The 13,636-nt window shown below is 35.1% G+C and overlaps 1 protein-coding gene across 2 annotated transcripts in view; it reads right to left on the bottom strand.

Moving 5' to 3' along the window:
• Positions 1 to 12,831: 12,831 nt before the first annotated feature.
• The window catches only part of LOC110007044 (histone-lysine N-methyltransferase ATXR2-like), a 32,968-nt gene continuing 32,163 nt past the window's right edge, over positions 12,832 to 13,636 (bottom strand). For both annotated transcript variants that reach the window (XM_088856020.1, XM_088856021.1), the window contains one exon: positions 12,832 to 13,476. The gene's annotated coding sequence lies outside the window, so the exon portion shown is untranslated. The remainder of the gene's footprint in view (positions 13,477 to 13,636) is intronic.

Here is a 13,636-nt window from a genome sequence, read left to right on the forward strand (position 1 = left end):
TAACTATTGCTACCCATGAAAGAAGTATTAAGCACATTTACATGTAGAATATTTGCTTTTGGGTTTTTTTGTTAAGTATATATAAAACAATAAAAAAGTATACAAAGAGACCATTTACTTTTTGTACATAGAGGTCACAATCATTTATGTCCCTTAGATCTCAAATTGGATGGTTGTAGAAGTGCCATTAGATAAACTCAAAGTTTGAAAAAAAAAAATTTCGGACTTTGTGACCCACCCTAAGCCATGAAATTTGACATCTAATGAGTAGAAGTAATTGTGACCCCCTTATACAAAAAGTAAATGGTCTCTTTTACAATCCCGAGAACATTTGCTCCTTGCATGATCAATATTGTTTGTTGATATCAAACGACAATTTGACTTGGGCATATGTGTCTCCTATTATAAGTGTCTTCTATTTTGTCTAAATATGCATGGGAATTTTCAAAATTTGAATACTCGTTACTCTCATGGTTGAGTGAATATATGATTATATTACCTAATTTAGATTTCTTTTTTTTCCATGTACCCTAGCAAAATAACTAATCTTGAATTTTTTGCATTTGGAACATGCATGCTTTGGAATTTCACCCCCATCATCATGCATGGAGGACATATCACTTTTATTGAAGTCCATCCTGAAGTATACTATAAAGGTGAACGCAATTGTAGAGTTAAAAGTTCCTGAACTCTGAGTGATCTGGGCTGACCTGATTGCTGATTGGCAAGCATGGGAAGAAGTGAAGGACATGTCCATCTTTGATGCCATAAAACAAGTTGTTCATTTGCATAGAAGACGCTGAATAAAGAGAGTTGCTAGCCCCACCTGCACCTCTTATTTCCTAGCGTTCAGTAATCGAAGGCATCGATACATTTATCAGCGAGTCATGGAAGGACCCTCTTCTGCAACATGGAGAGCTTGCTCTTGTGCGCATGTTTTGCTCGATTTGCCAAGGTTCTCATTTGAAACTGAAAGAATTAAATAGCCATTAGCAATTGCTTTTTATAGAGTCACATTTTCACTTTCACTTAACATTCGAAGCAAGCCAGTGGCTTTGTAGAAGCCTCTTTTTCTGTTTATTTTGTCTTGTATATATTTTGCCTTGATTATATAAATAAGTTTTTGGAGAAGGATGAGGATGAAGATTTCACTGTGTGGGTGTGTTGATCGGCATGTATTTTTGCTCATTTGTTTCAGCCTGGTCTTTCCTCTGATTTTGAGATGAGTTTGGTTGCTTTGCTTTAGTATCAAATGGGCCATGAATATTCCTGTATGTATCTTTATACACATCTTATTTCTGATTGGTGATTTTAGAAACCTATAATCCAAAATTTTGGACAACCTTTTGCCCTTATATTTATTAAAATACATGTTTTTTACTTTCTATAAAACCAATAGAGGGCACTGAATGTAATTGTGCAAGCTCCAAATTATCTCGAAATGATGCAATGAGATTCTCATGTGCTTAACTAATGTAGCATTGCAAGTGGCACACTTAGAACAATGACTTTCCCATTTGATATTTTATCCTTGTCCAAGAACAAGAAGAGAGAGAGAGACTGTAGATTTTGTAAAGAGAAAGAAGCTTGAGCGCAATTTCACGTCTAGGAAGTAACCAACAAAATTGGTGCCATTATTAAAATAACTGCATAAGTGAAAAATCCTATGCTAACAACAATAGAGAGAAGATTGGTCTCATGGCAAACAGAGTATTTTACAAGATGAGAGAGACTTTATGGAAAGGAAGGACTTGAAAGAAGCCATACTCTCTGCCTCTATTGCAAGAGATCATACTACCTCTTCTGTCTCTCTAGAAAAAAAGCATACTTCAAAAGTTACAGGGAAGAAGTTTTTTTTTATAAAAAATGAAGTACGTATACATATATATATATATATATATATATATATATATATATATTTATTTATTTAAATATGATTTTTTGAAAAAACTCGGCATTCTTAAAAGATTTAAAAAATCAAAGATTTTTTAAAACTCGTGCTTTAGATGACGACTTGCTAGCTTGGGGGTTGAAGTTTTGGCCTTGTAGGTTAGGGGTAAAGGAAATTGGGGTTTCTAATTTTTTATGATCAATATTAGAGCATCCAGGAACTGGGTTAATTTTTTATGATTAATTTTTTATGATCAATAATAGAGCATCCAAGAGGAGGAGAGAAAACTGAGGGCTTTAGAGAGAAACTGCGTGAGAGCCAAGAAAAGAGTTAAAAATATTAATATATTTTTTAATAATGTAGTGGGATTCAGCTCGTATCGGCTCGGCTCAGCCAATAATGACAAATATCGGCTCGGCTCGGCTAAATTCGGTTTGTTGTTGATCCCCTTAGGCTAGAGGAATATCTAAATAACTGATTAAAGCTCAGTTCGTGAAATTGGGGAATGCTTTGCGTATTATAGTCTCTGGTGGTATTTGCCATTATAAGTAATCTTGTAACCATTAATCATCATTTCCTCTTATTCTTTCCATCCTACTATGTATGTGATTAAAGCACCTATTCATTGTACATTCTCTTATATCTATATTTTTTTCTTCACTTTTATCCCATTATTCCCCTCTCCTTATCCCCAGCAGCTAGAGCAAAACTATATCCATATTCCTAATATTACTTTGTAATTGTGCAAGAGCCCCTCTCTCTCTTTCTCTCTCTCCCCCTACATGCCGACACACACGTGCACATGCACATTTGCACAAACAAAATGAAAAATAACTATTGCTACCCATGAAAGAAGTATTAAGCACATTTACATGTAGAACATTTGTTTATGGGCTTTTCAGTTAAGCATATATAAAACAATAAAAGGTATACAAAGAGACTGTTTACTCTTTGTACAAGGAGGTCACAATTATTCATGTCCCTTAGATTTCAAATTGGATGGTTGTAAGAGTGTCATTAGATAAACTCAAAGTTTGAAAAAGAAATTCTTGGACTTTGTGACCCACTCTAAGGCAACAAATTTGACATCCAATGAGTAAAAATATTTGTGACCTCCTTATACAAAAAGTAAATGGTCTTTTTGTATACAATCCCGAGAACATTTGCTCCTTGCGTGATCAATAAGGTCTGTTGATATCAATTTACAATTTGACTTGGGCATAGGTGTCTCCTATTTTGTCTAAATATGCATAGGAATTTTCAAATTTTGTGTTTTTCATATTACCGAAGTGCTTTTCATATTACCGAAGTGTTTTTCAAATTTTCATATTTTGTCTAAATATGCAAGAGATAATATTACCGAAGTGTTTTTCAAATTTTCATATTACCGAAGTATTTTTCAAATTTTCAAAATTTCATATTTTGTCTAAATATGCAAGAGATCATATTACCGAAGTGCTTTTCATACAAACATGAAGTACATATATATTTTTTTTTTGTTAAAAAATATGATTTTTTGAAGATCTATTGAAAAAATTCAGGGTTCTTAAAGGATTTCAAAACTCAGAGATTTTTTAAAAACTCGTGTTTTAAAAGACAACTTGCGAGCTTGGGGGTTCAAGTTTTGGCCTTGTAGGTTCGGGTTTAAGGAAATTGGGGTTTTAAATTTCTTATGATCAATAATAGAGCATCCAAGAGGAGGAGATTGAAACTGAGGGTTTTATAGAGAGAAAGAGCCAAGAAAAGAGTTAAAAGTTTGAGCTTACCTAAGAAAATTTATTTTTATAATATCTAAATCGTTTTCTATATTTTTATTGATAGCTTTTGATGCTAAATATTAATATATTTTTTCTTCTAATTTTTGCAGAATTTTTAGAAATGCTTTTTGGTTTTTATAGGGCTAGTTTGGGCTTAAATATAATGGGGTTAGTTTTACTCAACTCGTATCTGCTCGATGCAGCCAAAGATGATGAATATCGGCTCGGCTCGGCTAAATTCTGCTAAAATCAGCTCATCTCGGCTACATTCAGCTCGGCTCGGCTATGTTAGGCTCAGCTCGGCTAGATTCGGCTCGGCTCAGCCGACTGTACGTAAATTTGTAAAGGAATTGAGCAGAGCCGAATATATAAAGCCGAGCCGAGCCGATACCAGCTGAGCCGAGCTGATATCAGCCGAGCCGAGCTGATATCAACTGAGCCGAGCCGATATCAGCCGAGCCGCGCCGACCAAGCCAACCAGTTCGTCCACAACCTCCGTTAATATTAAAAAAAATAAAAAAAAAATAGAGGGGGCTAAACCAATCACGTTCACCTGTTTTTTCCGCTCTGCGTCCCTGTGTAAAGTGGAAGATTTGTGTAAAGTGGAAGATTAGTTTGAGGATTGGGATTTTGAGAAACTTCTTCAGTTTTATGTGTCATGAGAAAATGATTGTGGTTTGTTTCTAGACCACTATGATAATAAATAAATGGAATGGCAGCTGCTTCAATTGTTAAGAGAAAGAGTACATTTGTACCAGTTAGAGAGAGAAAGATTTGCATTCTTTGGGAGAGAGAGAGAGAACATAAAGAGATTGCAGAAAAACACATTGAAGAAGGAACAAGTGGAAAAGGAAAAGATGCGGTAGTTCTCTTTCTAACTGATCATCGATTAAGAGGATAAGGGGTTTGCATTCGTTTGCCTACATCTGTGTAACTCTGATATGCAAGAGAGAGAGGGAAATGCTTGCCCAGAAAAGAAAGGAGCAAAAGGGCATATGCTAGCATCTTGACCTCCACCACTTCCTTGGGCTCACTCTTTAATAAAGGTGTATCTGATGCGAGAGGAATTTGAGTTGCTTGACCTCTTGTTTTCATTTCTTTCTGGTTCTTAATAAAGTTTTTGCTTTTAGATAAATACAACCACAAGAATTAGAATGAAAGATATCCATCATAAAATTGCTTTTAGATAAATACAACCACAAGAATTAGGATGAAAGAAATCCATCACAAAATTACATAAATAGAGCACACAATGCAGTGGACAACAAAAGCAACCCTAGACAAAACCAAACTAAAGTTTGGTAATTTGGATACAATTTATGAAGAAACTGTTGATGCCCCAAGTAGTTCAGCTGGAAATATGCAGTATATCACATTGCAAATAGAGGGGGACAACCAGAGATTGCCACTTCCTGTGCATTGGTTCCTGAGTCCTTTGGCAACTGTCGATGCCACTGAGAGTATAGATTTTGCCAGGAGTGGGCATTTCTTTCTGTTGGGTCTTGAAGCTATGTTTGCATTATGCTCTGAAAATCCAAGTTCACCAGTTTTACATGTTCCTTTGGTTTGGAAATTACATGCACTGTCCATGGTTTTCCTCAAAAGAAATGACATTCTTGAAGAGAAGAAAACCAGAGATACCTTCAAAACTTTACACGACATGTATGGGCAAGTAGTTTTATAGAGTCAATCTTGGTCGGTACCCATGTCATAAAAAAATTGATTTCTCACTAAAAGTTCAATCAACCCTAGCCAGGGGTCATGAAATCGTAGTAGAGAAGTGAGGATATTGTTATTTGATGGAGCTTCTTATGGTGTCTTTATTGTGTTGTGGCAACCTTGTGAATAACGAGTACATAAGTATGTTTAAGTTGGTATGTAGCTATATATGTAGCTATATGCTTTCTATTTCATTTTAGGTGCACATTAAGAAATAACCAACATCGTACGACGCTACTTGTAGACATGAATTTTGTTCTGGTCATTTATGACTTGCTTGTTAGATTTATTCATAAACCGATGAGCAATTGGTAAGCTGGATAATAGCTTTTATTTTAGTTGGAATTCTTATTTCCTCTTCCCAATTCTATCTTGATAAATATTGAATTTCTCATTCAGCCCATTCGATCATTGGATCTGGAGGCATTTTATTTTGATTTTTCATATGCATGATGAAATTATGCGTCTCATGAGTTTGGCAGTATTTAATTTGGTCATAGAATATGTGAGTAGCTGAATGGATTAGATGAATGAAAGGTTCAGTTTTTAGACATGTCGTGGTGTGTGGCTCTACCACTGTATGCGATTAATGTGTTGTTGCTTCTGACATACTAGTAGACAATCTGATGAGCCTCACCAAGCATGTGTCATTTTTTGGTGTCAAACATGGAGGCATTTTCCAGTTCACATCTTGAAATTTTAGACATGAACACCTATGGTTTGACATGTTTGCCCCCATTAGTTTTGACATGGGTCTAGACGTTGAACAACCATATTCATATATAGGAAGCATGTATTTGCTTTTTTATGTTAATTTTTCTTATTTATTTGTTACTTTAATTATGTATAGAGAACTTAGTGCCCAACAACTACAAGATGTTGAAGCTTAGTAGTGTACAAACATGTCGTGCTTGATACCCTATTTTTTGGGGGTCTCGTTAGACGCCATTTGTCCATGTCCTCGTGTAGGCTGGGACTGATTGGTCATTTGGTTCTCTTTCTCTAGTCTGATAATCGGAACATGTATATTGCTCCACTCTATGGGGTTAACTTCGTATTGATTTAAACTTTCGAGGGTTTGAACAAGCATTTTATGATTTTTCTTGTGTAGTATCAGAGCAACGTTTCTCTTTCCACTTCAAAACCCTAAGAGCAATGCAAACTCCATCTAACTACCCAAAAAAAAGTTACAAACTTGATCGTCTTCTCTCTTTCTCTCTGATTTTTGTTGGGTTATCCTAATAGCAATCAAAACCCTATCCTCTTTGATGAGGGTCATAAGATCTCAGACCAAGGCTCCTTTGAACGCTCTCTACTTGTCTCGAGTGCATGTGCGTGCAATCATAAAGCCTCAAGAATGCTCTCTTGCACACAAACAACTTGAGAGTCCTAAGCCACTCATTGGTTTAACTTTGATAAGGTGACCTTGGATTCCAAATCTAGCTGAGTGGATTGCTCCGATACCTAATTCAACCTCATAGAATGCTAATTTTTCTTTTAATTATTTTTCAAATTGTTTCAAAATGTGTTATTGTGATGGAGAATGCTTTGGTTAATTTTTAGGAGTTTTTGTAGATTTTTCGAAAATTTTGTTTAACATAAAAATGAATTTTAAATAATTATTCTTAAGAAATGACAAATAAGGACAAACCTGAGCAACCCACACATGACACCCAAATGGCCAATGGGTGTCCCCTCTATGGGAACTATATCATAATTATTTATTATTTAATGAGGTTTTTAGTTGTGGAGCTTGATCTCAAGTCAGTTGTGTTTTTTTTTTTTTTACAATGTTCTATAATTTTATTGCTTCAAAGAAAGTTACAACAATTCTTAACCAAAGGAATGTTTCTTAGGTATTCAAGCTAAGGGGCCAATGGGCCGAATGTCAGTTATCCCAAAGATTGAATGTTTCTTAGGTATTAAAGCTATGTAAGTAGAGTTTATCGCCCTACTCAAAGAGCCTTATTCAGAAACTCATTAACCATCGTCAGCAATTCAAATTTAGTCAAATCCCAAAATCTTCTGAAAAATGTTAAAGGAAACCCATCCGGACCTGGAGCCTTATCTCCTGAAAGTGCAAAGACTACCCTCCTAACCTCTTCCTCTGTAGCCCAATTTTCCAAAGAAGTAGCTTCCTCAACAGATAAACTCTAAAATTGCAAGCCAGAAAATCTAGAGATAAAAGCCAATTCTTTAGAATACAGTCTCTGAAAATGGCTAACGAATTTCAGTGCCTAGGCTGACCTATCCTGCACATCCACACCTTCAAATTGAATTCCTGATATATTGTTCTGCCTTCTCCTCGCATTAGCTATAGCATGAAAAATTTTCTTGTTCAAATCCCCGTCTTTAAGCCACCTAACTCTTGATCTCCGCATCCAATATATCTCTTCTGACCTTAAAATCTCATGAAGCGAATTCATAAGACTCATTTTCACTTCTTTTAATTGAACATATGAACTTCCCCCATTGTAAACAACCATCTCTATCAGATCTGAACTCATCTGCACTTCCCCAATTTTTTTTTTATATGGAATTTCGTCTCTTTTTTCCACTAAATAAGTTTGTGCTTATTGTTCACCAACCTTTTATGAATTTGAAATCCATACTACCCTGGGCAGATTGAATTTTTCCAAGCATTTTAGATAAGCTCTATCACGTCTGCTTCTTCTAACCATACCAGGTCCAACCGAAAAGGCTTAGGACCCGTCATCACATTATCAATTTGCAAACAAATAGCAATGTGATCAGAAGATAACTTAGTAAGTGCATTAACCTTTGCCAATGGGAACTTCAACTCTCAATCATCCAAAATCAATAACCGATGAATCTTACATTGAATCAGATTATCTACACTGTTATTTGACCATGTGTAATGTACTCCATTAATAGGAAGATCTTCAAGATAGTGCCGCATAATAAAATGATTCAAAATACGCATGGAATGGTTCAAAGATGAATTACATTATATTTCCACTTACCATCTAATCATATTAAAGTCTCCACCGATACAAAAAGGAAATTAAAATCCAAAATGATAGTAGAAATTTCATTCAGAAAATCCTCTTTCAAAGCATAAGAGTTTGGTCCATAGACATTGAAACAAATCCATTTAAAGCTATCATTTAACCTCTTTCCCCCACCACATACCCTAAGAGCTTAATGCCCGTCAGGTCCCACACAGACCACAAACCACTAGAAAAACCTAGATTGCTACCCACAAAATCTACCAGTCCCCCACCCCAAACATCCCTAACTAAAATAACTGAGGGAGAAGGTAGCTTTGTCGCTTGAAAAAGCAAAACATCTGATCTATGAGACCTAACCAACATTAAAACTTCACGCTTCTTCTTAACCTCCCCCAAGCCTCAAATATTCCAACTAATGAGATTCATTAAAACAAGATGAGGATTCATTTCTAACTTCCGGCCCCTCAGTAGAATCAGTTGCCTGTCTCAAGGTCATGTATTGCTTCAGCCATTTTTCACTTGAGCAATGAACCTTGAGTATCCCAAAAGAAAATGTGCACTGGTGTCTATAAATACATATTGAGATCCATCCTAAACATTCTTAATGTTCTCTTTCAAACAACTCTATGCCTTGTTAGCATTCCCTGTTTACTTTATGAAATGAGATCTCCATAATAGCGGTGATTTCTTTGAACTCCCACTTTGATTTAGTAAAAATGGTTTAAAACAAGGACTAGGGTCAGTCTCGTGCTTGAGTCTCGAAACTTGGACTCTGCCAAGTTTGGCAGAGACTCGATTGAGTGAAAACTAATGGGAACTAGCGAGACTCGGTTGTTTCCTATAGTTTTCATTCGGACTCTGTTGTCTAAGTAACTCAGGCAAGCTAGGGTAGGTGCGAGTTAGTTCAAGTGGAAGGCTCAAGAATGGCAAGTGGTAGGCCCAAAGTACATGGTTTGAACTAGTGAGAAAAGATATGGTGACTTATAGCCTCATTGAGGGTATGGCTCTTGATGAAGCGAAATGGCGGATCAGGATTCCTGTAGCTGACCCCAAATAGTTGGGAAAAGGCTCTGATGGTGATGATTCCTAAATCGTAAATCTTTTTTTTTTTTTCTTGTTCTTTCTTTATTTTGGATTTTATTAAGCTACTTGTTTTGAATGCATCCTTTCTACCTGCTTTCCATTATGCTTCCCCTCGACCATTGATTCAAAAAGTTGTCTGCCCCGTGCCTAGGCAGGCTAGGTGGCCTGGGCGATTGACCGTTGATTCAAAAAGTAGTCCACCTAGTGCCTGCTTAGGCTAGGGGACCTGGGCGCATCGTCCAAGCCTGAGTGGACCGGTTAAGTGGGTGTCCTTGGGCGCCCGCCTAGTACCTTGCCTAGGCAGATGGCTCGAACCCCGAACCCCGAACCTTAAAAACCCTAAAAACCAAACCCCAAAAACCCTGAACCCTGAACCCTGAACCCTGAACCCTGAACCCTGAACCCTGAACCCTGAAACCCTGAAACCCTAAAACCCTAAAACCCTAAAACCTAAACCCCAAACCTCAAACCCCAAACCCTAAACCCCTCAACCCCTAACCCCTAACCCCTAACCCCTAACCCCTAAACCCTAAACCCTAAAACCCTCAACTCCAAACCCCAGACCCCAACCCTAAACCTTAAACCCTAAACCCCTAATACCCCAGGGAAAGTGTTTTCTAGGATGTTGTTTTCTGGAAAAAGCCTTTTCCAAGAATCTGTTATCTGGGAAGACATTTTCCAGGTATGTATTTTCTTGGAAAACCTTTTCCTAGAAATTATCTAGGAAAATTTTTTCCTTTAAAGTGTTTTCTAGAAAACGTTTTCTAAGAAAATGTTTTCCTTGAAAGTATTTTCTAGAAAATGTTTTCTAAGGAAATATTTTCCTTGAAAGTGTTTTCTGGAAAATGTTTTCTAAGAAAATATTTTCCTTGAAAATATTTTCCTTAGAAAGTGCTTTCTAAGAAAACCTTTTCCAGGAAAGTTTTTTCTAGGAAAACATTTCTAGGAAAGTATTTTCTGGGAAAAGCTTTTCTAGGAAATTGTCCATTTTCCAGGAAAGTGTTTTCTGGAAAATCCTTTTCCAGGATATTGTCTAGGAAATTATTTTCCTTGAAAGTTTTTTTTAGAAAATGTTATCTAGGAAAAAACTTTCCAAGAAAATATTTTTCTAAGAAAGTGCTTTCTAGGAAATCCTTTTCCAGGAAAGTGTTTTTCTAGGAAAAACCTTTTCCAGGAAAGTGTTTTCTGGGAAAACCTTTTCCAGGAAAGTGTTTTCTGGGAAAACCATTTCCTGGAAAGTGTTTTTTGGGAAAACCATTCCCTTGAAATTGTCTAGGAAAATGTTTTCCTTGAAAATATTTTCTAGAAAATGTTTTCTAAGAAAACATTTTTCAGGAAAGTATTTTCCTAAGAAAGTGCTTTCTAGGAAAACCTTTTCTAGGAAAGTGTTTTCTGGGAAAATCTTTTCCAAGAAAGTGTTTTCTGGGAAAACCTTTTCCGGGAAATTGTCTAGGAAAATATTTTCCTAAGAAAGTGCTTTCTTGGAAAACCTTTTCCATGAAATTGTTTTCTAGGAAAACCTTTTCCAGGAAAGCTTTTTCTGGGAAAACCTTTTCCAGGAAATTGTCCCTTTCCAAGAAAGTGTTTTTTGGGAAAAGATTTTTCAGGAAATTGTCTCGAAAAATGTTTTCCTTGAAAGTGTTTTCTAGAAAATGTTTTCTAAGAAAATGTTTTCCAGAAAAATATTTTCCTAAGAAAGTGCTTTTTAGGAAAACCTTTTCCAAGAAAGTGTTTTCAAGGAAAACCTTTTCCAAGAAAGTGTTTTTTGGGAAAACCTTTCCAGGAAATTGTCTTGGAAAACGTTTTCCTTGAAAGTATTTTCTAGAAAATATTTTCTAAGAAAATGTTTTACTAGAAAATGTTTTATATGAAAACGTTTTACAGGAAAATATTTTCTTCTTCCATGAAAGTGCTTTCTAAGAGAACATTTTTCTAGGAAAACCTTTTTCTATAAATTGTTTTCTGGGAAAACGTTTCCCAGGAAATTATTTTCTAGGAATTTGCTTTCTAGGAAAACATGTTTTCTAAGAAACTGCTTTACAAGAAAATATTTTCTAAGGAAGTGTTTTCCAAGAAAGTGCTTTCTCGGAGAAGCTTTTCTAAGAAAAGGAAAATGTTTTCCATGAAATTGTTTTATTGGTAAACCTTTTTCCAAGAAAGTGTTTTCTAGGAAAACGTTTTCCTAGAAAGTGTTTTCTAAAAAATCTTTTTTTAGGAAAATGTTTTAAAGGAAAACATTTTCTTTAGAAAATGTTTTCTAGGAAATTGTTTTCTAGGAGAATCTTTTCTAGGAAACTGTTTTTTCATAAAACGTTTTCCAAAAAATATTTACTAAAAAAACTTTTTTCAGAAAATATTTTCTAAAAAATGTTTCATGTGAGAAATTTTTTCTAGATGAAAATATTTTCATATGAAAATGTTTTCTCTATAAAATGCTTTCTAGAGAAAACATTTTCTAGAAATTGTTGTCAAAAATATTTCTAGAAAGTGTTTTCCATAAAAATGTTTTCTAAGAAAGTATTTTAATAAAGCCAATCATGAGGATAAATATACGGTTTGAGGAAAAAAAAAAATAAAGCATAACTTAATTCATCCACTAAGTGTTGTGAGACGAGACTACTTGATACAATTAGTAACTTCAATGAACATTTCAACTAATTTAATGCTCAAGAGCGTACAAATTACCGGTTCATTGGCAGCTTGTGACTGTATTGATTTAATGCCCGAGAACGTACAAATTACCAGTTCATTGGCAGCTTGTGACCGTCCAATTTTTAGAGGATGAGATTTAAGTGTTAGAAAACTGAAATTTCAAATTTTGTTTTTTTTTAAAATAATCATCCAAAATTTTAGATTGAAAAAATCCTCCTTAGTAGGTCATCTAACCAAAGTAGAAGAAGTAAACTATGCTCCCCGAGGGAGTATAGTATACATGCTCTTCATTGAATCTCCTTTCACCGCAATGGAGGGGCCCCATCTATAATCAGACAATTTCAGCCCCTCCAGTAGTGCAAAGACTCAGCTTTGTAGAATTTGTATGGTCCAGTTCCAATCCAATAACCTCTCGTGGTCCATACCTTTTTTACATGAAATAATATACATTTGCCCTTCAGACGAAAACAAAACTTTTACAATGTTCATGGCTATAGAAGCAAACTGAACATCAACAACTACAAATTTAAGAGACATTCATGCAAATCAATCACAAAAAAAAGTGGCACATCTTATATCCCTTATTTTTAAAATTTATGCTACGTTCACAAAAAACTCATCCCATGTCAGTGGCACCATCTTATATCCAAATAGAGGCCATAACAGCTAAAAAAAAGAAACCATCTTGGAATAAGAGGAAATAAATATGGTAGATTGAGCTACAAACTATTTTCCATGCATAGCCAATCCATGCTTAAATGAGAAGGATGTTATAATTCAAATTTGATTTAGAAAAGTATTAACATGGCTACTTCATAGTTGACTGCAAGCACTTTAGCTAAGCATGCATAAGAATTGTTTAGATATTGCCTGGTGTAAAAGGAAATTGCCTAGGTACATTCAACTCTTTTATCTTTTTTTTTTTTTTTTTTTGAGGAAGTTTATATCGGAAGAGAAAGAATGAATTTCAAATGAATTTCAAAAACTCGTCCCTGTCTGTGGCACCATCTTATATCCAAATATAGGCCATAATAGCTAAAAAAAAGAAACCATATTGGAATAAGAGGAAATAAATAAGTATTAACATGGCTACTCCATTGTTGGCTGCGAGCACTTCAGCTAAGCATGCATAAGAATTGTTTAGATATTGCCTGGTGTAAATGGAAATTGCATTACATTCAGCTCTTTATCTTTTCTTTTCTTTTTGAGGAAGTTCATATCGGAAAAGAAAGAGAATGAATTTCACTAAACAAAATGCAACCATGTTAATGCAAATAAAAAATGAAGAATGCATATAGTAGAAAGAAACTCCACCTTAATCCCAGAGCGACTCTCCATAAAGCTCATTTTGCGTACGTGACCTGGTAGTAATGGGAGGAATCAAAGATTTCCTCATTCAACACTACAAGAAAGAAGTAGTCAAATCCCAATTCACAAAAGCTATCTTACAAATATAAATAAAAATCAATAATGCTAAAAAATTGCAAGAGACACATTATCTATTATAATTGAGAACTAAATAAAAGTTATGCCCCCAAACAGTCACAACATTTGGCGTTAAA

This window comes from Amborella trichopoda, chromosome 13 (genome assembly GCF_054954075.1).
Source record: "Amborella trichopoda isolate Santa Cruz 75 chromosome 13, AtrichopodaSantaCruz75HAP2 v2.0, whole genome shotgun sequence".
Lineage (NCBI taxonomy): Eukaryota > Viridiplantae > Streptophyta > Magnoliopsida > Amborellales > Amborellaceae > Amborella > Amborella trichopoda.